Source organism: Mercenaria mercenaria, chromosome 2 (assembly GCF_021730395.1).
Source record: "Mercenaria mercenaria strain notata chromosome 2, MADL_Memer_1, whole genome shotgun sequence".
In the NCBI taxonomy this organism is placed as follows: Eukaryota; Metazoa; Mollusca; class Bivalvia; order Venerida; family Veneridae; genus Mercenaria; species Mercenaria mercenaria.
The window spans coordinates 63,008,193-63,030,284 of record NC_069362.1 but is presented as its reverse complement, the minus strand read 5'-3'; the positions used below and the strand labels follow the sequence as shown (position 1 = coordinate 63,030,284).

General features: G+C 37.5%; 1 pseudogene; it reads left to right on the top strand.

Annotated features, from left to right (window-relative positions):
- The first annotated feature begins 1,792 nt into the window (after positions 1 to 1,792).
- On the top strand, positions 1,793 to 21,160 carry LOC123562238 (uncharacterized; annotated as a pseudogene).
- Positions 21,161 to 22,092: the final 932 nt, after the last annotated feature.

Below are 22,092 nucleotides of genomic sequence, written 5' to 3'. Positions count from 1 at the left end.
TTATGGTAACCACACCTTTTATTACACCAATCTTATGTCTCATTTTTACATAATTTGCCATAGTTGAATGATAGAATGCAAATAATAACTTGTTTTTTGGTCACCTATGTACTTTTCCATCCATCAATAGCTGTCCTAATATATATAAAGTCAGTGTGATTTTCAGAAAATGCCACCTGAATTAAAAGTGATAATTATCAATAAATTACAATTATAACCACAAGATTTTCTGAAACTGATCTTTTATTAACAGTTTAAACTTCACAAATATGCTTTTGTGGGCTTCATTGCCAATATATTTTATTGGTATTTTGCATTTAAACTATCAGTGTAGTAGAATGCGATAAAATGCGTATCTATGGAGTAATGCATAGATGCGTTAAAAGGAGTATCTATGGAGTAATGCATAGATGCGTTAAAATGCGTATCTATGGAGTAAAGGGCTATGTGAGCAACCATACACACATGACAATAAGCGAGGTCATTAGTTTCATCGTAATGCAACCACGATCTACTGGTCTACTCTTTTCACTGGATTTTTCTGACCAAAGGTGCGTTTCAGAAATTTATATGTCTTAGGTTGATTTGGAATTTCAGGTATGTCCATTTTGCAGCAACACGTTATAAGCAACAAGTTAAGCATACTGTTTCAGAATTTAGAGTAGATAGAAACAAAGTTTACATTTCTTTTATAGTTGAGATGTACGTCAGCATTTTATTTGATTTAAAGCAATTATTTAAGATTATTCAAAATAATTAGAAGAAATTATATATCTTTCGGGTAAGTTTTGTTTTATTATAATGCGAAAAACACAATTGTTTCCATTTTTTAAACATACATCTATTTTTTTCCCCATCAAAGCAATTATTATATATTATATATCATACCGGATTAAAGATATATCAGATAAGCGTTTAATTATGATTAATCCAATCAAGCAGGGTCGATACTTTTGACACAAAGTGTGCCTAAGTTTTCACACCCTGCGGGCAATCATGACAGATACCGCTTGTTGCAAGGCAATATTTCGGCACTTTTAATCTAAGCAAAAGCTGAAATTTTATGCGGAACTGGTACGGCCGATATCATGCTCGGCCAAAAAAGTGGTCCGGCCATGGCCGGACCGGCCGGACCGCCCGCGACGGCCTTGTCATGTCCTGCTTGGGTTTGATAGGTATGTGGTTGATGATGTGAAAAAGTATGAGAAAGAACTCACTGTTTCAGAAGGACCAGTTGGAAGAGATAGACTGCCATTTTTTAAGTTCTGGTCGAAAAAACAAACCATTGTTGAACGAATTTCCCGCACAGCATCAGATATCTTTGGGCCCGCTGGTGACCATCTTGGTTTACGGGACAGATGGGAGGCTTATTGTGCAAGTAACGGTATCAAGTCAATTATTGGAAATTACCGAGACAATCGATTCAGTTCTTTGTTTCAAACTTCAGCAGAAGTGTTCTTGCACCAAGATGATTTCCTTGCTGTAATGAAAACTGTCCAAACTCCAAATCAGAAAATACAATCTGTAGAAGCTGATCTACAATCTGAGACTGTAAACACAATGTTAAGGGCCCTTACAACAGTGTATGTCAAAGTCACAGGTCCGTATTGGTGGCTTGTCACTTCGGGCAAGGCTTCCTATCTTGAACTATACACACATGTGCAGAGACTTGAGTCATATCTAGAAGAGTGTGCTGAAAATCCCAATGTACTCCACAGAGAAACAACTTATTGTGTGTAAAACTTTGGAAAAAATTATTCGCAAACATATTATATTATTTTATTATCAATACGGGTTTCGAACTAACAGATCATGTGCTTTGCAGCTTCTCAATGTGATGGAAGTATGGACTGACTATATTGAAAATCACCAAAGCTGGGACTCAGTGTATCTTGACTTAGCAAAAGCTTTTGATAAGGTCCCACATGTAAGGTTAGCAAATAAGATCTCATCTTTTGGGATTAAGGGGAATGTTCTTAAATGGATTCAAGACTTTTTATGCCCCTGAAGGGAGGCATATAGTTTTTGAACCGTCTGTCTGTCGGTCTGTCAGTCTGTTGGTCTGTCGGTCTGTCCGCATTTTTCGTGTCCGGTCCATATCTTTGTCATCGATGGATGGATTTTCAAATAACTTGGCATGAATGTGTACCACAGTAAGACGACGTGTCGTGCGCAAGACCCAGGTCCGTAGCTCAAAGGTCAAGGTCACACTTAGACATTAAAGGTTATTGCATTGATGGGCGTGTCCGGTCCATATCTTTGTCATCGATGGATGGATTTTCAAATAACTTGGCATGAATGTGTACCACAGTAAGACGACGTGTCGCGCGCAAGACCCAGGTCCATACCTCAAAGGTCAAGGTCACACTTAGACATTAAGGGATAGTGCATTGATGGGCGTGTCCGGTCCATATCTTTGTCATCGATGGATGGATTTTCAAATAACTTGGCATGAATGTGTACCACAGTAAGACGACGTGTCACGTGCAAGACCCAGGTCCATATCTCAAAGGTCAAGGTCACACTTAGACATTAAGGGATAGTGCATTGATGGGCGTGTCCGGTCCATATCTTTGTCATCGATGGATGGATTTTCAAATAACTTGGCATGAATGTGTACCACATTAAGACGATGTGTCATGCGCAAGACCCAGGTCCGTAGCTCAAAGGTCAAGGTCACACTTAGATGTTAAAGGTCTTTTTTCATGATAGTGCATTGATGGGCGTGTCCGGTCCATATCTTTGTCATTCATGCATGGATTTTAAAATAACTACGCATAAATGTGTGACACAGTAAGACGACGTGTCGCGCGCAAGACCCAGCTCCGTAGGTCAAAAATCCTAAACTCGAACATCGGCCATAACTATTCATTTAAAGTGCCATCGGGGGCATGTGTCATCCTATGGAGACAGCTCTTGTTATGCTATAGAAGACAATGTGTATCAGTTAAAGGGAGTATATCAACCTGGAAAAAAGTTTGTAGTGGGGTGGCCCAGGGCATTGTGCTAGGACCAGTGCTTTTTATTAGCTCACCTGTCACAAAGTGACAAGGTGAGCTTTTGTGATCGCGCAGCGTCTGTCGTCCGTCCGTCAGTTCGTCCGTAAACTTTTGCTTGTGACCACTCTAAAGGTCACATTTTTCATGGGATCTATATGAAAATTGGTCAGAATGTTCCCCTTGATGATATCTAGGTCAAGTTCGAAACTGGGTCACATGCGGTCAAAAACTAGGTCAGTAGGTCTTAAAATAGAAAAACCTTGTGACCTCTCTAGAGGCCATATATTTCACAAGATCTTCATGAAAATTGGTCAGAAAACATTTTTCATGGGATCTTCATGAAAATTGGTCAGAATGTTCACCTTGATGATATCAAGGCCAAGTTCGAAACTGGGTCACATGCTTTCAAAAACTAGGTCAGTAGGTAAAATAATAGAAAAACCTTGTGACCTCTCTAAAAGCCATATTTTTCATGGGATCTGTATGAAAGTTGATCTGAATGTTCATCTTGATGATATCTTTGTCAAGTTCGAAACTGGGTCACGTGCGATCAAAAACTAGGTCAGTAGTTCTAAAAATAGAAAAACCTTGTGACCTCTCTAGGGGCCATACTTATGAATGATCTTCATAAAAGTTGGTCAGAATGTTCATCTAAATGATATCTAGATCAAGTTCGAAACTGGGTCACGTGCCATCTTAAAGTAGGTCAGTAGGTCAAATAATGAAAAAACCTTGTGACCTCTCTAGAGGCCATATTTTTCATGGGATCTGTATGAAAGTTGGTCTGAATGTTTATCTTGATGATATATAGGTCAAGTTTGAAACTGGGTCAACTGCGATCAAAAACTAGGTCAGTAGGTCTTAAAATAGAAAAACCTTGTGACCTCTCTAGAGGCCATACCCGTGAATGGATCTTCATGAAAATTGGTCAGAATGTTCACCTTGATGATATCTAGTTAAATTTTGAAAATGGGTCACGTGCCATCTTAAACTAGGTCAGTAGGTCAAATAATAAAAAAACCTTGAGACCTCTCTAGAGGCCATACTTTTCATGGGATCTGTATGGAAGTTTGCCTGAATGTTCATCTTGATGATTTCTAGGTCAGGTTTGAAACTGGGTCAACTGCGGTCAAAAGCTAGATCAGTAGGTCTAAAATTAGAAAAATCTTTTGACCTCTCTAGAGGCCATATTTTTCAATGGATCTTCATGAAAATTGGTCTGAATGTTCACCTTGGTGATATCTAGGTCAGTTTCGAAACTGGATCACGTGCGGTCAAAAACTAGGCCAATAGGAATAAAAACAGAAAAACCTTGTGACCTCTCTAGAGGCCATATTTTTCATGAGATCTTTATGAAAATTAGTGAGAATGTTCACCTTGATGATATCAAGGTCAGGTTCAAAACAGGGTCACGTATCTTCGAAAACTAGGTCAATAGGTCAAATAATAGAAAAACCTTGTGACCTCTCTAGAGGTCATATTTTTCAATGGATCTTCATGAAAATTGGTCAGAATTTTTATATTGATGATATCTAGGTCAAGTTCAAAACTGGGTCACATGAGCTCAAAAACTAGGACAGTATGTCAGATAATAGAAAAAACGACGTCATACTCAAAACTGGGTCATGTGGGAACAGGTGAGCGATTCAGGACGATCATGGTCCTCTTGTTATATACGTGAATGACGTCACAGAGAATTTAAAATCCAGCATTAAAATTTTTGCTGATGACACTAAGATTGATGCACCAGCAAGTGATTCTGATATACTCCAAGATGACCTTAATTCTGTCATGAAATGGGCTGAAACATGGGAATCGAAATTTAATGTTGATAAGTGTAAAGTTATCCATTATGGGCATGCAAATCCTCAAAACGGGTATAAAATGAGTAACAACAGTCTTAAAGTGGCACAGGAAGAATGTGATCTTGGTGTTATGTTTGAAAGAGACATGAAGTTCAGTAAGCATATTTCGACAAAAATCAACAAAGCAAACAGCATACGGTATTGGCCCTTAATTATCAGCAAGAGTTTTGAATTTATCGATGAATACACTTTCATGAAGCTGTACACTGCATTGATTCGCTCTCATATTAAATTTGCAAATGATGTCTGGCACCCATATTTACTTAAGGATATAGACAGTCTAGAAAGACTTCAAAAGAGAGCAACAAATCTTTAAAAGACTTTACATTTACAGAACGGTTGAAAAAATTAAAATTACCCAGTCTTCACCATCGCAGATTAAGAGGTGACTTGATACAAGTTTTTAAAATCGTTACAGGAATTGATGACTGTCCTTTTGAGAGATTTTTCAAGTACTCTTCTTTAACAAGAGGACATAACCTAAAACTTGAAATGTCATGTTCTAGAACAACGTTTTGCCTGAACCAGTTTTCTCATCGTGTTATCAAACCATGGAATGAATTACCACAGTATGTTGTAGATGCTAAAAGTGTAATTGACTTCAAAATAAGATTAGATAAGCACTGGCAGGGAGAAACTCCATACAAATTAAGACACTAAAACACTGGGCTGTAAATTGATTTTACAGCGATAATGACAATATAATTAGATCTGTCACCATTTTAATGAACAAACTGTGAAGCAACAAATTGAGCAGCTGCTGTACAGCAGCAATTCCATAAGAAGAGGGGCTTAAAAAGGGTTTTAAACCCTTCCACCAGAGCCCAGAATCATCCTACAGGCATTAATTTTTGATGAATTAACCCTTAAGGTATTGTCAAAAAGCTGCAAACATGCCGCGAACATGCTGCGAACATGCCGCGAACATACCTATTCGCAGGAAGTATTCGCGGGACATTCACTGCTACCGCGATCATGCCGCGATTGGTTTGATACTAGTTCGCGGGATAATCGCAGGAAGACCAATGATCGCGGCATGTTCGCGAGAAGAACTTAGAATATTATAATCTTTTGGTAAACTGTTACTGAAGAGAGTTTATAAGAGCAGGTAATTGTAGATCAATTAATTTGTAACATTATCTGTAAGGTCACAGTATGAGTCTGATAAGTTAATTACAACCAGATATTCTGGACATGTTTAGAAGGAAATCTGTGTGCATTACAGACAGTTTTCATAAGTGATGTTTAGAGGCTGATAGGAAATATATACTTTTTTGTGGTAAGTCAGAAAATTTAAGTTTAATATCAATACTCACATATCTCAGTAAACATAAGGAATTTTGAAAATGAAATAGATATGCTTAACCTTTTGCAAAGCTGTGTCAGATTATCTAAAAAGAAATATAAACCTAGTTTATTTTGACAATTTCTAAGCTTCATAAGTCTGATAAAACATGTAAATCTATGACAGATTTGTAGTGATACATATAACTTATAAGCAGTGTGAAGGAAAACATTGGGATGAAATGAATACGCACTCAGACACTGTTATTGAAATGAAAGTAACAGTTAAAATTCAAACATATTTTAATTATCATTAAAATTTTGTTTAAAATGCTCCAAATATGATATGAAAAAGTTCAGACATTGACGATCTGATTTGTTATATAACCTTAGTGTTCAAGTTTATTCAATAAATTTATATCCCTGATTCCTACTAATTTATTTGTTTTGGCACTTTTTCTGTACATGCTTTTTTTTTTAGCTCACCTGTCACAAAGTGACAAGGTGAGCTTTTGTGAGCGTGCGGTGTCCGTCGTCCGTCCGTCCGTCTGTAAACTTTTGCTTGTGACCACTCTAGAGGTCACATTTTTCATGGGATCTTTATGAAAGTTGGTCAGAATGTTCATCTTGATGATATCAAGGTCAAGTTCGAAACTGGGTCACGTGCCATCAAAAACTAGGTCAGTAGGTCTAAAAATAGAAAAACCTTGTGACCTCTCTAGAGTCCATATATTTCCAAGATCTTCATGAAAATTGGTCAGAATGTTCACCTTGATGATATCTAGGTCAAGTTCGAAACTGGGTCACGTTCCATCAAAAACTAGGTCAGTAGGTCTAAAAATAGAAAAACCTTGTGACCTCTCTAGAGGCCATATATTTCACAAGATCTTCATGAAAATTGGTCAGAATGTTCACCTTGATGATATCTATGTCAAGTTCGAAACTGGGTCACGTGCCTTCAAAAACTAGGTCAGTAGGTCAAATAATAGAAAAACCTTGTGACCTCTCTAAAGGCCATATTTTTCATGGGATCTGTATGAAAGTTGGTCTGAATGTTCATCTTGATGATATCTAGGTCAAGTTCGAAACTGGGTCACCTGCGGTCAAAAACTAGGTCAGTAGGGCTAAAAATAGAAAAACCTTGTGACCTCACTAGAGGCCATATATTTCATGAGATCTTCATGAAAATTGGTCAGAATGTTCATCTTGATGATATCTAGGTCAAGATCGAAAGTGGGTCACGTGCCATCAAAAACTAGGTCAGTAGGTCAAATAATAGAAAAACCTTGTGACCTCTCTAGAGGCCATATTTTTCACAAGATCTTCATGAAAATTGGTCAGAATGTTCATCTTGATGATAGCTAGGTCAAGTTCGAAACTGGGTCACGTTCCATCAAAAACTAGGTCAGTAGGTCTAAAAATAGAAAAACCTTGTGACCTCTCTAGAGGCCATATATTTCACAAGATCTTCATGAAAATTGGTCAGAATGTTCACCTTGATGATACTAGTTCAAGTTCGAAACTGGGTCACGTGCCATTCAAAAACTAGGTCAGTAGGTCAAATAATAGAAAAAACCTTGTGACCTCTCTAAAGGCCATATTTTCATGGGATCTGTATGAAAGTTGGTCTGAATGTTCATCTTGATGATATCTAGGTCAAGTTCGAAACTGGGTCACCTGTGTCAAAAACTAGGTCAGTAGGCTAAAAATAGAAAAACCTTGTGACCTCTCTAAGAGGCCATATTTTCATGGATCTGTATGAAAATTGGTCAGAATATTCATCTTGATGATATCTAGGTCAAGTTCGAAAGTGGGTCACTGCCATCAAAAATAGGTCAGTAGGGTCAAATAATAGAAAGACCTTGTGACCTCTCTAAAGGCCATATTTTCATGGATCTGTATGAAAGTTGGTCAGAATGTTCATCTTGATGATATCTAGGTCAAGTTCGAAAGTGGGTCACGTGCCATCAAAAACTAGGTCAGTAGGTCAAAAAATAGAAAAACCTTGTGACCTCTCTAGAGGCCATACTTGTGAATGGATCTCCATAAAAATTGGTCAGAATGTTCACCTTGATGATATCTAGGTCAAGTTTGAAACTGGGTCATGTGCCGTAAAAAACTAGGTCAGTAGGTCAAATAATAAAAAAACCTTGTGACCTCTGTAGAGACCATACTTTTCATGGGATCTGTATGAAAGTTGGTCTGAATGTTCATCTTGATGATATCTAGGTCAAGTTTGAAACTGGGTCAACTGCTATCAAAAACTAGGTCAGTAGGTCTAAAATTATTAAAATCTTTTGACCTCTCTAGAGGCCATATTTTTCAATGGATCTTCATGAAAATTGATCTGAATATTCACCTTGATGATATCTAGGTCAGTTTCGAAACTGGGCCACGTGCCATCAAAAACTAGGCCAGTAGGTATAAAAATAGAAAAACCTTGTGACCTCTCTAGAGGCCATATTTTTCATGAGATCTTCATGAAAATTGGTCAGAATTTTTATCTTGATGATATCTATGTAAAGTTCAAAACTGGGTCACGTACCTTCGAAAACTAGGTCAATAGGTCAAATAATAGAAAATCCTTGTGACCTCTCTAGAGACCATATTTTTCAATGGATGTTCATGAAAATTGGTCAGAATTTTTATCTTGATTATATCTAGGTCAAGTTCAAAACTGGGTCACATGAGCTCCAAAACTAGGTCACTATGTCAAATAATAGAAAAAACGACGTCATACTCAAAACTGGGTCATGTGGGAAGAGGTGAGCGATTCAGGACCATCATGGTCCTCTTGTTTTACACAATTTCTGTAGAGATGGTTTTCAGCTAGTTCGCGGGGTGTTCACAGCTACTAGTTCACGGGATGTTCGCTGCAACTAGTTCGCGGGATGTTCACAGCAACTTGCTTGCGGGAAGTTCACAGCTACTTGTTCGCGGGAAGTTCACAGCAACTTGTTCGCGGCAAAACTAATTTGCATGTGAAAAGTGAACACCAAAAAAACATCCCGCGAACAATTATACCAATTGTATCAAAAGTGTTCACGGCATGTTCGCCGGATATTCGCGGCATGATCGCAGCAAGTGTTGGTGGCAAACTATAAGATTTCCGTAAGGGATTTACTCTGATTCAAGTACCGACTTGTTGGCCTCTATATTTTAAAAGATCATTTAAGTTAATACAACTGATGATGTTGTTCCCATGCTCTAGATTTAACATTTGGTGAAGAAATTCCATACTCAGAGCAAACATTTACCTAGGGTAATTTTCGGCTTTGTCTTACTGCCTTCTTCAGCACTGACTGACCGGTTATGGTAGGTCACATGACGTAGGAGAAGAGCATGTGACCAGAACAAATTCAGCCATACATGAACATTGTCAAAACACCGGACATACCATCAAATCAGAAAACACTAAGATTCTGACAAACGATTAAAGTGGACTTATCAAACGCAAAGTCAAAGAGGCTATAGAAATAAAACAGCGGAGACCATCGCTCAATCGAGACGAGGGCCTGGAGCTTCCCCCCATCTACGGACCTCTCCTGCGAACACGTGACCTTCCTACGTCACGTGACCTACCATAACCGGTCGGTCAGTGCTGAAGAAGGCAGTGAGACACTGCTGAAAATTACACTAGGTAAATGTTTGCTCTGAGTATGGAATTTCTTCACCAAAATTTAAGTTAATGGTTAACAGGGCTATTATTCAAAATAATTTGACGTTCAGATTGTTTTATATTTGTGACTGGCAATCTAAACGTGTAAACTTTGAAGGACCATAATAATGGAGGATGAATCACAGTATGTGGGGTTAATGCAGAAAGGAGACATTTGTATAAGAATAAAGAAGGCACTTATCTCCTTTCTGCATTAACCCCACGAGTACACAGTCATGTAAAGTTATTGGTTTTATTGCATGTATACAAGGTATGTACTGTACATACATAAGTTTAAATCGCCAGAAAATTCGTAACTTTGGATATTATTTGATAATTTTTACATAAGTAAGTTTTATTTGAATTTATGGCCAATTCTTGAAATAATCGGCATTTAAATCTATAGCATGTAAAGCGTCGGCAGCAGTGACAATTGGAAAATTGCTTCAATTATTTTGGTCTTTCGAGTGTTTGGCGCAAGTGGGGATAATGACCATATATCAACATTATAGGATAAATCCTGTTTTCCGGTATTTCCATGAATAGGGTCAAGGGGGCTGGCGAGATTAACCGATATAAAGACCATGTACAATATTAGCGATTATTTTTGCCAGACGATGAGGAATTTGGAAAGTTCTTACTCTCTCACCATGCTCACAATGGAAATACTATTCTGCGACCTCAGCAACATTTTTTTCAAAAATAATCCGTTTACCTTGAAATATGCGAATAATTTCACACCTTCGGTATCGAGCCACGGAAGTGGCAGTGTGGAATAAAAGATAAAATTTCAAAAATAAAGTAAACTTTGAGGATATTTTTACTACATCTTAATTACAACAATGTTTAATGATAATCTGCAATACTTTTTTATTCATTTTCTTTGTTTAAAACTTGAAAAAAAGGGATAATCTATACACTACCGCCATAAGGGCCGATACCCTCCATCACCATTAAACTGGGAACGGGCATTTATTGGTAGTTAATACCGGAAAACAGGATTTATCCTATAACGTCGATATCGAGAATTGCCCATATGATGAAAAATTTATCTCAGTATTTCCTAAGATTACATCAAATCAGTTGGACTAACAGGGCTATCATCAGGCTCTTCCAATCAGGTGCACCACCCAGCTAAACTGTCTTAGCGCCAACTTATAAAATTTCAATATACAAATACAACACTGAGTCCAAGTACAGGGAGACCTTTTACAGCCACCACATGGCACTTAAACTTAAGACTGCTGTAGTGATATTTAATTAAATCTCTGAAAAGATCCTTTGGAAGCAAGAACACAATGAAGCAGCATAATAGCAGACTCGGTTTGACTGAGTTCATATGAGGTTATGAAATGTGCAACAATCCTCATGGCCCCCAGCACTGACTTTAGCAAAATTCTATTACAGGACCCATACTGTCATTTGCCACTTGAGCCAAAGGACCAGACAATATAACAACACTAACTAAAATTACTTACTGGTCTTTTTACTGGTTCAGAAAGCATTTATAAAACAAAATTAAAGAAATATCAGAATAATAAAAAAAAGCGGTTGGAACTGACAACAGGTTGACCAAAATTAAAAACTAATACAGTTTATATTATTCAGATGTACCTCAGAATGGAAATTACTGTAATCTAAAATGTTACTTGTTGAAGTAGTACCCCAGACTGATGTATAAAGTAATTATGTCTCACCCCCCTCTGGGGGAGACATATTGTTTTTGCCCTGTCTGTCCGTCAGTACGTCACACTTCATTTCCGAGCAATAACTGGAGAACCATTTGACCTAGAACCTTCAAACTTCATAGGGTTGTAGGGCTGCTGGAGTAGACGGCCCCTATTGTTTTTGGGGTCACTCTGTCAAAGGTCAAGGTCACAGGGGCCTGAACATTGAAAACCATTTCTGATCAATAACTAGAGAACCACTTGACCCAGAATGTTGAAACTTAATAGGATAATTGGTCAAGAAGAGTAGATGACCCCTATTGATTTTGGGGTCACTCCGTCAAAGGTCAAGGTCACAGGGGCCTGAACATTGAAAACCATTTCCGATCAATAACTAGAGAACCACTTGACCCATGTTGAAACTTCATAGGATGATTGGTCATGAAGAGTAGATGACCCCTATTGTTTTTGGGGTCTCTCCCTCAAAGGTCAAGGTCACAGGGGCCTGAACATTGAAAACCATTTCCGATCAATAACTAGAGAACCACTTGACCTAGAATGTTGAAACTTCATAGGCTGATTGGTCATGAAGAATAGATGACCCCTATTGTTTTTGGGGTCACTCCATCAAAGGTCAAGGTCACAGGGGCCTGAACATTGAAAACCATTTCCGATCAATAACTAGAGAACCACTTGACCCAGAATGTTGAAACTTCATAGGATGATTGGTCATGCAGTGTAGATGACCCCTATTGTTTTTGGGGTCACTCCGTCAAAGGTCTAGGTCACAGGGGCCTGAACATTGAAAACCATTTCCGATCAATAACTTGAGTACCACTTGACCCAGAATGTTGAAACTTCATAGGATGATTGTACATGCAAAGTAGATGACCCCTATTGATTTTGGAGTCACTCCGTTAAAGGTCAAGGTCACAGGGGCCTGAACATTTAAAACCATTTCCGATCAATAACTAGAGAACCACATGACCCAGAATGTTGAAACTTCTTAGGATGATTGATCATGTAGAGTAGATGACCCCTATTGTTTTATTTCCGATCAATAACTTGAGTACCACTTGACCCAGAATGTTGAAACTTCATAGGATAATTGTACATGCAAAGTAGATGACCCCTATTGATTTTGGGGCCAGTCTATTAAAGGTCAAGGTCACAGGGGCCTGGTAATGTAAAATCATTTCTGGAGAATAACTTGAGAACCACTTGACCTAGAATGTTGAAACTTAATAGGATGATTGGACATGCAGAGTAGATGACCCCTTTTTATTTTGAGGTCACTTGATCAAAGGTCAAGGTCACAGGAGCCTGAACAGTGACTTGAGAACCACTAGGCCAATAGTGTTGAAATTTAGCGGGATGACTGGACATGCCAAGTAGATGATCCCTATTGCAGCCAACCATCAGTGTCTCTTTGACTTTCGCTCCTGACCCCTATTGACTTCTTGCCTATAGGACTTTGCATTGGGGGAGACATGTGCTTTTTTACAAAAGCAATTTCTAGTTGAATTTTTATTTTGCTTTTTCAGAGAAGCGAGTGTGAAGATGAGAAACTGGACAATGAAGCCCATAGTCAGCTGCCATCAATTAAACTGGTACAGGTGTTAAAAAAATGAGTAAAGCAAAGGCAGAACTGAACAAGGTTGGTTTTTATTTTTAGCTCACCTGAACCAAAGGCTCATGGTGAGCTTTTGTGACCGCTCATTGTCTTTCCTGCATCATCCGTTGTGTGACGTTCATCGTCTGTCCGTCAACATTTTCTAAAACATCTTCTTGAAAATCACTGGGCAGAATTACACCAAACTTCACACAAATGATCCTTGGGTGGTCCCCTTTCAAATTTGTTCAAATAATTTAATTCCATGCAGAAGTCTGGTTGCCATGTGGCAGCCGAAAGTAAAAACTTAAAAAATCTTCTTGACCAAAACTGCAAGACATAGACCCTTGATATTTGGCATGTGAGATCATCTTATGGTCCTCTATCAGGATTTTTCAAATTTTGCCCGTGTGCTTTCCGTTACAGGTTTATAATTCTTTTCAAAAATGCCACTGGGTTGATATGAAATGACCAAACAATCATGTTTTTTCAAGGCTTTCATTAAGATATATCAAGGGTTGACGCCAAAACTGTTATAACTCCTATTAAATAAAGGAGAAAGAACACTTTTGTGACTATGATACAGTAAATGGATATTCAATGGTTACTTCCAGTTTCTCTTTACATTATAACAGTTTGTGTAGGTTATCAGTTTAGTTTAATTCACTTTATATTTCAGAATTTTGGAGGTAGTAAAAGTTTAAATCCTGTGCGTCATCCCCCACCGTGTCCCTCAATGCACAAGTCACGGATCAAACTTGTTCATCCCGAGGAGGAGTCATCAGCCCGGAATACTCTCCATACGTTCATGGAGAAACCAATTATACCTGTAAGTACCACTCTTCAAAAGGTATTTTTACTGAGTGTTGGTACAATTCATCTTTTTAGCTAGTTAAATTCAAAGAACTTATTTATTGAAATGCAATTTTCACATCAGTAAAACTTTTCAAGAAAATGCTGGCTCGGCCTTTGTGATCTGATTGTATTCTCCAGCCTTTTGTGAAGAAGTTGTTTACTTGCGGTCTAAGTGGTAGAGAACAAATCCACACTTTCATATAACTCTGAATTAAGTATTGATAAAGTGAGTTGGTTTGTGTAAGTACTCCATTTCCTTAAGAAATCTGCGCCTCCGTGGCCGAGTGGTTAAGGTAGCTGACTTCAAATCACTTGACCCTCATCGATGTGGGTGCGAGCCTCACTCGGGGCGTTGAATTCATCATGTGAGGAAGCCATCCAGCTGGCTTAAGGAAGGTCGGTGGTTCTACCCAGGTGTCTGCTTGTGATGAAATAATGCACGGAGGGGCACCTGGGGTCTTCCTCCACCATTAAAGCTGGAAAGTCGCCATATGACCTATCATGTGTCGGTGCGACGTTAAATCCAACCAAAAAAAAAATCTGCTCTGCTCTTTTTAGCTCGACTATTCAAAGAATAGTCTAGCTATTCTACTCACCCTGGCTTCGGCGTCGGTGTCACACCTTGGTTAAGTTTTTGCATGCAAGTACATACAGCCATCAATTAAAGGCATATAGCTTTGAAACTTATTTGTTCTTTTTCTAGGTCAATTACCAACCTCACTGGGTCAAGTCCCATAACTCTGACATGTATTTTGAGCAAATTATGCCCCCTTTTGGACTTAGAAAATTCTGGTTAAAGTTTTACATGCAAGTTACTATCTCCAAAACTATGCAGATATTGAATTGAAACTTCATATGTGTCTTTGGGGTTATAAAACTAGTTGATAGCACCAAGTCCCATAACTCTGACAACATGTATTTTGAGCAAATTATGCACCCTTTTGGACTTAGAAAATTCTGGTTAAAGTTTTACATGCAAGTTACTATCTCCAAAACTAATGCAGATATTGAATTGAAACTTCACATGTGTCTTCGGGGTTATAAAACCAGTTGATAGCACCAAGTCCCATAACTCTGACCTTCAGTTTGGCCAAATTATGTCCCCTTTTGGACTTAGAAAATTCTGGTTAAAGTTTTGCGTGCAAGTACATACAGCAGTTTCTAAAAGGCATATATATTTGAAACTTATTTTTTCTTTTTCTAGATCAATTACCAACCTCACTGGGTCAAGTCCCATAACTCTGACATGTATTTTGGGCAAATTATGCCCCCTTTCAGACTTAGAAAATTCTGGTTAAAGTTTACATGCAAGTTACTATCTCCAAAACTAATGCAGATCTTGAATTGAAACTTCACATGTGTCTTCAGGGTTATAAAACCAGTTGATAGCACCAAGTCCCATAACTCTGACCTTCAGTTTGGCCAAATTATGCCCCCTTTTGGACTTAGAAAATTCTGGTTAAAGTTTGCGTGCAAGTACATACACCTATTACTAAAAGGCATATATACTTGAAACTTATCTTTTCTTTTTCTAGATCAATTACCAACCTCACTAGATCAAGTCCCATAACTCTGACATGTAATTTGAGCAAATTATTCCCCTTTTTGCACTTAGAAAATCCTGGTTAAAGTTTTGCGTGCAAGTACATACAACTATTACTAAAAGGCATATAGATTTGAAACTTATTTTTTCTTTTTCTAGATCAATTACCAACCACACTGGGTCAAGTCCCATAACTCTGACATGCATTTTGGGCAAATTATGCCCCCTTTTGGACTTAGAAAATTCTGGTTAAAGTTTTGCATGCAAGTACATACAGCTATTACTAAAAGGCATATATATTTGAAACTTATCTTTTCTTTTTCTAGATCAATTACCAACCTCACTAGATCAAGTCCCATAACTCTGACATGTATTTTGGGCAAATTATGCCCCCTTTTGGACTTAGAAAATGCTGGTTAAAGTTTTACATGAAAGATGGATCTCCAAAACTAATGCAGATATTGAATTGAACTTCACATGTGCCTTCGGGGTTATTAAACTAGTTGATAGCAGCAAGTCCCATAACTCTGATATGCATTTCGGTCAAATTATGTCCCCTTTTGAACTTAAAACTGTTTTGATGTTTAATCTTTTTGGGTAATATTTTCCTGCTTCTGGGACAATATTTCGAAAGTCGAGCTTGACTGTCTTATGGACAGCTCTTGTTTTTATGCTATTTATATTGCAACAGAAATTCCTGAAGTACAGTTGAAACTTGGTATCTTGAATTCCAATGGATCAGGTACCCGAAATTTTACTTAAAATAATACTTTGTGCACATGTTTTTAGGATGAGACATAAAATTGTCTACAAGATAAACCTAATTTTTTAGATAAGTGATTTCGAGATATTGAGTTTCAACTGTATATACTATACAGTCAATGAATGGCTTGCCAGTCAATAGTGAAAACTATTGCCTGAGGTCCGAAAACAAATAGTTTTGACTACTGACCGGAACGCCATTCATTAAGTGTTTATAAGAAATGTTTCTTATCAAATTTCACACCATTTTAATCTCTATTTTCAAGAAAGATGTAATACCAAACATATTGCAAAGTTTCATTGTGAAAATTTGAGATTTTAGAGAAATATAGACATTTAATAGAAGCCACCCCTACCCATTTACTGGGCTAAATTTTGGCCCTATGGTCCTTTTATTGTATATTTTGGTAAAAGTGTCACTTGTTTGCATTATTTTTCACTGGGATTCTGAAATATCATTCATTCCGTCATGAATAAGAAGGATGCATTTTGTGCATTTTCTGACATTCTGGAGACAAAATATTGGCTTTTTAATCCCAGGAATTTGCTGCTGAAATAGGCGCATCTACTCAAAATTCAAAAATTTTCAAATTTCAGTATTATTTTGCATTGGAAACACCCTTTTATATCATATACAACCGATTTATGACTATTAAGACTAATTGCGATGTGTTTCAAGAAAAGTCTTATTTCAGCTCTTATCGGTTAAAGGTCAGTAATTCAAATCCTTCTTTGTTTCATATAAAAAACGACAACTTCAGGTCATCTTTACGTATTTTTAGAGAACATCACTTTTTTTTTCCTACACCTATTTTTCATGAAAGTTCTATCACAAATTAATGAAAAAATGAAAAGAAAATAGGGGGTTATGTAGTTCCTAGTGAAATGCCAGTCAGTTGTGGTCTGCTACCCTAAAAATGGCGCATATTTGCTCTCGTCTGCGCAATAAACACCTACTTCCGGTTTCGATCTGCAAAACTTGCCATGTGGGGTGTCAGAACATGAAAACCATCTCATTTCATGCAGAATGTATTCTAGTAGTGAAAAACGATGATTAAAGCACTCGTTCTACATGAATTTGCGCAAAAAACGGGAAAATTAGGATCTATTTATTATGGACTTCTTTCGACTACACCACGGAAGCACATTTTCGACCGAATTACTGACCTTATTCCTTATACATAACATCAGAAATGAACTTTCAGTTTCATTTTTAAATTTTTGATCTAACAGCCCAGTTAACATGTCAATTATAGACCGGTCCTATAGCACAAACTATGGAGTGGAGATTTATATAATGAGTCATGTAATTATTGTTATTGGTGATAGACCACTACACTTTTACTTTGCTTTTTTTAAATTCAGAATTCTATCGAAGTACTGTAATATACAGAAACATCCAGTCTTTCAGGAATAGAAATATCGAAGATTTTTTTTTCAATTATTTTCAGGCCAACAGATTACATTTAACTTCACTAGTCAACAGAATTGATCAAACAGAAGGAACTGACATGAAAGAAAGTATAAAAATGCATTCTGAACCTCAAAACTATTTCACACAATATACTAGAAAACCCTAAACTTGGCAATGTGCTAGGAACTGGTGTACCCTGAGATTACACTGTTAGACAGGAGTACAATGTTATAATGGGTAAATAACCTTATATTTTTCTTACTGAATGTTCATATCAATTGTGAACATGATTAAAAAAGAGAATATGTAATAAAAACTGCTACTTTTTTGTAGGAAAAGGCATTTCATATAAATTTGTATTATACCAAGTGATTCCTTGTCAGTTTTTATGCCCCTGAAGGGAGGCATATAGTTTTTGAACCGTCTGTCTGTCTGTCGGTATGTCCGCAATTTTTGTGTCAAGTCCATATCTTTGTCATCGATGGATGGATTTTCAAATAACTTGGCATGAATGTGAACCACAGTAAGACGACGTGCAGTGTGCAAGACCCAGGTCCGTAGCTCAAAGGTCAAGGTCACACTTAGACGTTAAAGGATAGTGCATTGATAGGCGTGTCCGGTCCATATCTTTGTCATCGATGGATGGATTTTCAAATAACTTGGCATGAATGTGTACCACAGTAAGACGACGTGCAGTGCGCAAGACCCAGGTCCGTAGCTCAAAGGTCAAGGTCACACTTAGACGTTAAAGGATAGTGCATTGATGGGCGTGTCCGGTTCATATCTTTGTCATCGATGGATGGATTTTCAAATAACTTGGCATGAATGTGTACCACAGTAAGACGACATGCAGTGCGCAAGACCCAGGTCTGTAGCTCAAAGGTCAAGGTCACACATAGACGTTAAAGGATAGTGCATTGATGGGCGTGTCCGGTCCATATCTTTGTCATCGATGGATGGATTTTCAAATAACTTGGCATGAATGTGTACCACAGTAAGATGACGTGCAGTGTGCAAGACCCAGGTCTGTAGCTCAAAGGTCAAGGTCACACATAGACGTTAAAGGATAGTGCATTGATGGGGGTGTCCGGTCCATATCTTTGTCATCGATGGATGGATTTTCAAATAACTTGGCATGAATGTGTACCACAGTAAGACGACGTGCAGTGCGCAAGACCCAGGTCCGTAGCTCAAAGGTCAAGGTCACACTTAGACGTTAAAGATCATTTTTCATGATAGTGCATTGATGGGCATGTCCAGTCCATATCTTTGTCATTCATGCATGGATTTTAAAATAACTATGCATGAATGTGTGACACAGTAAGACGATGTGTTGCGTGCAAGACCCAGCTCAATAGGTCAAAGGTCCTAAACTCTAACATCGGCCATAACTATTCATTCAAAGTGCCATCGGGGGCATGTGTCATCCTACGGAGACAGCTCTTGTTTAAGTAGCCCTTTTTGCCTTAAGTTTCCAATTTTAGAGTCCCCCATTTGACGATAAGGACCACTAGCAGAAAGTTCTGCAAAACTAATGTTGAACCACAATCCTGATGTTTTTTTTTTTTCAAATTTTATTTTTAGGTGAAACTGGAGGTGCAGCATGGCAGGAAAATAACCGAAGAATATCAGGCAATAAATTGCTACATTCATTACGACGGAAACAGACGTCAATTTTAGGTTAATCAAAACCTCATGTTCAGTATTACTTTCTCAATACAACTGTTCCTATCCACATTTTTCATTCAATTAAAAAAAATATTTAAGAAAAACAGCAACAGAATAACAAAGCTTTAAGTTGCAGAGTTAAAGAATTTCCTGATTACATGTATATCCAGTAATTGAAACATGTACATTATTTTATAATGTACATGATGTTTTTAGCCCGTTATAACAGTGTAATTTACAATAAAATGTATTGCATTTGTTATTGTTACTATGGAAACTAAACATTTGTTCTTGTTGCATTTTTTGTTTGATATGTGCCAATTAATGTCTTTTGCAGTTAATGTCATATTGATTTCTGTATGCTTCGATAAGCTCCCTTGCCAAATATTTTATGTACATAAAGCATTTAACTGCTATCTGGTTAACTGAAAATGGGTAAAATATTTGTTAAGAAACAAAACTTCCACTAGAAAGTCCCAGCTTAAAATGATACATATTTCTTGTTGTTTTTTTGTTGTTGCCAAAAACATGCAAAATTCACGGCTTTTTATGTGATCTATGCAATAACCTCTTTACAAAGAAAATTTTTAGTATGACAGCAGTAAGGTAAAATACCAACACTCAAAGGGGATTATTAAATTGCTTGAGTTATCCAGTGTGTTACAGTCGCTTACACATAGCCTGTACATTTCAAGCCAATCTCTGACAAATGCATCAAACTCTTTAGCTAAGTGGTAAGAGCATTGGATTAGCACACAGGCAGTTGGGATGCTCTTTAATTTATTACAGCCAAAAGTTGTAAGGTGTTCCCAGCAATCCAAATATAGAAAATATAAGGAAATCAGCGGGGACCAAATGAATTACCCGTGAGCTTAGCGGCTTGCGTTATCGATGCTCAAGTGAGTGGTGTTTCACTGTAGCTTAAATAAAGCTTTTAATTTCCCGACTTACATTTTATACATAAATGTTATAAATTTGAGTAACAGATAAAAATCCACACAAAATGTGTTAATATAGTGCAAATATTGACTTTATTTTTGCATAATAAAAAAACGTACATCCTGATATAATGATGCAATATTTCAGCATAACAGTGTCATGTGCCAAAGTTTTTCCGTTTATGTAAAGTATAGTGGTTTCCTAGTTTATTCTTCCATAATGAGGCATTATAGGCAGTTCTAAATACAGTCAAACCTGTCTAAAGACCACCCTTGGGAGAGACTAAAAGTGGTCTTTATTCACAGGTGGTCTTCATTCAGGGGTGGATTTGACTCACAGTTAAATTACACTGTCAATGTTAAAACAGGAAACAAAACCAGCCCTCTTTAGAGCAAGGTGGTCTCTGTTCAGAGATAGCCTTTAACTGTTACCCTGCAAAATTTTTATAATGAACTTGTCCATCTTTCAGTTTGGACAGAACCATTAACTGTAAAAAGGGGTGATTACCAAAAAGATACTGACTGAATGGCGAACAGTGGAGATCTTGAAGACGCATGGATGTGCAGGCTGATCATGATCTACACTGGTCACAAGGCAGAACCAATTGTGTCCAGCATGATAAAGGTTAGAACAGGTTTGACTGTGACTTATTATTGCCAGTCCCAAAAAAAATCAGTGCTTTTTTATGATACATTACTGTTGACCAGTTATCATATTACATGATAAATTATGTATGATAAACGTATTTATTTAAGCATTTGTTATACGATTTTGTTATTTCCAAACAGTATTTCATTACACTTGTATACCCAAATGGCTTTCTATAGAATAAATTTCTTGTAATATACTGTGTTTCAGTTTAGTTAAGTTTGCAAGTCAGTCATTTTTGGCCATTTTTACATAAGTACGCTTGCCTGAATGTGCATGGACTCAAATTAGTTCTACATATAACTGGAGCCTGGCTCCAAGAAAAGTATTTTAAAGATGGGATAAATAAAACAATTTAATCTGTACTGACAGAATTGAACTGATTTGATCACTGTTAACTAGAGTAACATACGTGTATCAGTTATTCCATTGCCATAGAAACAGAAAAGCTGCCATTGTTATTGGTATTATTTGAAGTTTGGAAGTGATTTACAAACTGCAAAAAGGCAAAGTGAAAGGTGCAGTGATGGAAGAGCTTCAGGTTCCTAAAAAGAAGACCGATAGGCTGAATCCTGTACGAGGTGGATTTTAACAAGGTTAAGGCCTTTCTTACCAAGGGTTAAATACTGGTGATAAGACATGGATCAAAAGTCACACGGATGTGCAGGCTGGTCTTGTTCTGCACTGATCGCAAAGCAGAATCACTTTCCACCAGCAGGCTAAAGGTTAAATGAGCCGCGCCATGAGAAAACCAACATAGTGGCTTTGCGACCAGCATGGATCCAGACCAGCCTGCGCATCCGCTCAGTCTGGTCAGGATCCATGCTGTTCACTAACAGTTTCTCTAATTCCAATAGGCTTTGAAAGCGAACAGCACGGATGCGCAGGCTGGTCTGGATCCATGCTGGTCGCAAACGCACTATGTTGGTTTTCTCATGGCACGGCTCAAATATACATTTCTTAAAAGTATACGTAAAAGATCAAAATTGATATAATTTATATTGAATATTGTATTAGTATTTTCATAATCCTGAAAACATTTCAACCAAAGAGTGATATTTGGGCTTCAGAGACCGAACTGAAGTTTTATAACTTCGTACCATGGGATATTTTGGACTGGTCCTTAAACTTGACTACATATACTTGGAGTCCTTGAACGTAAGTTTCTCTAGTTAATA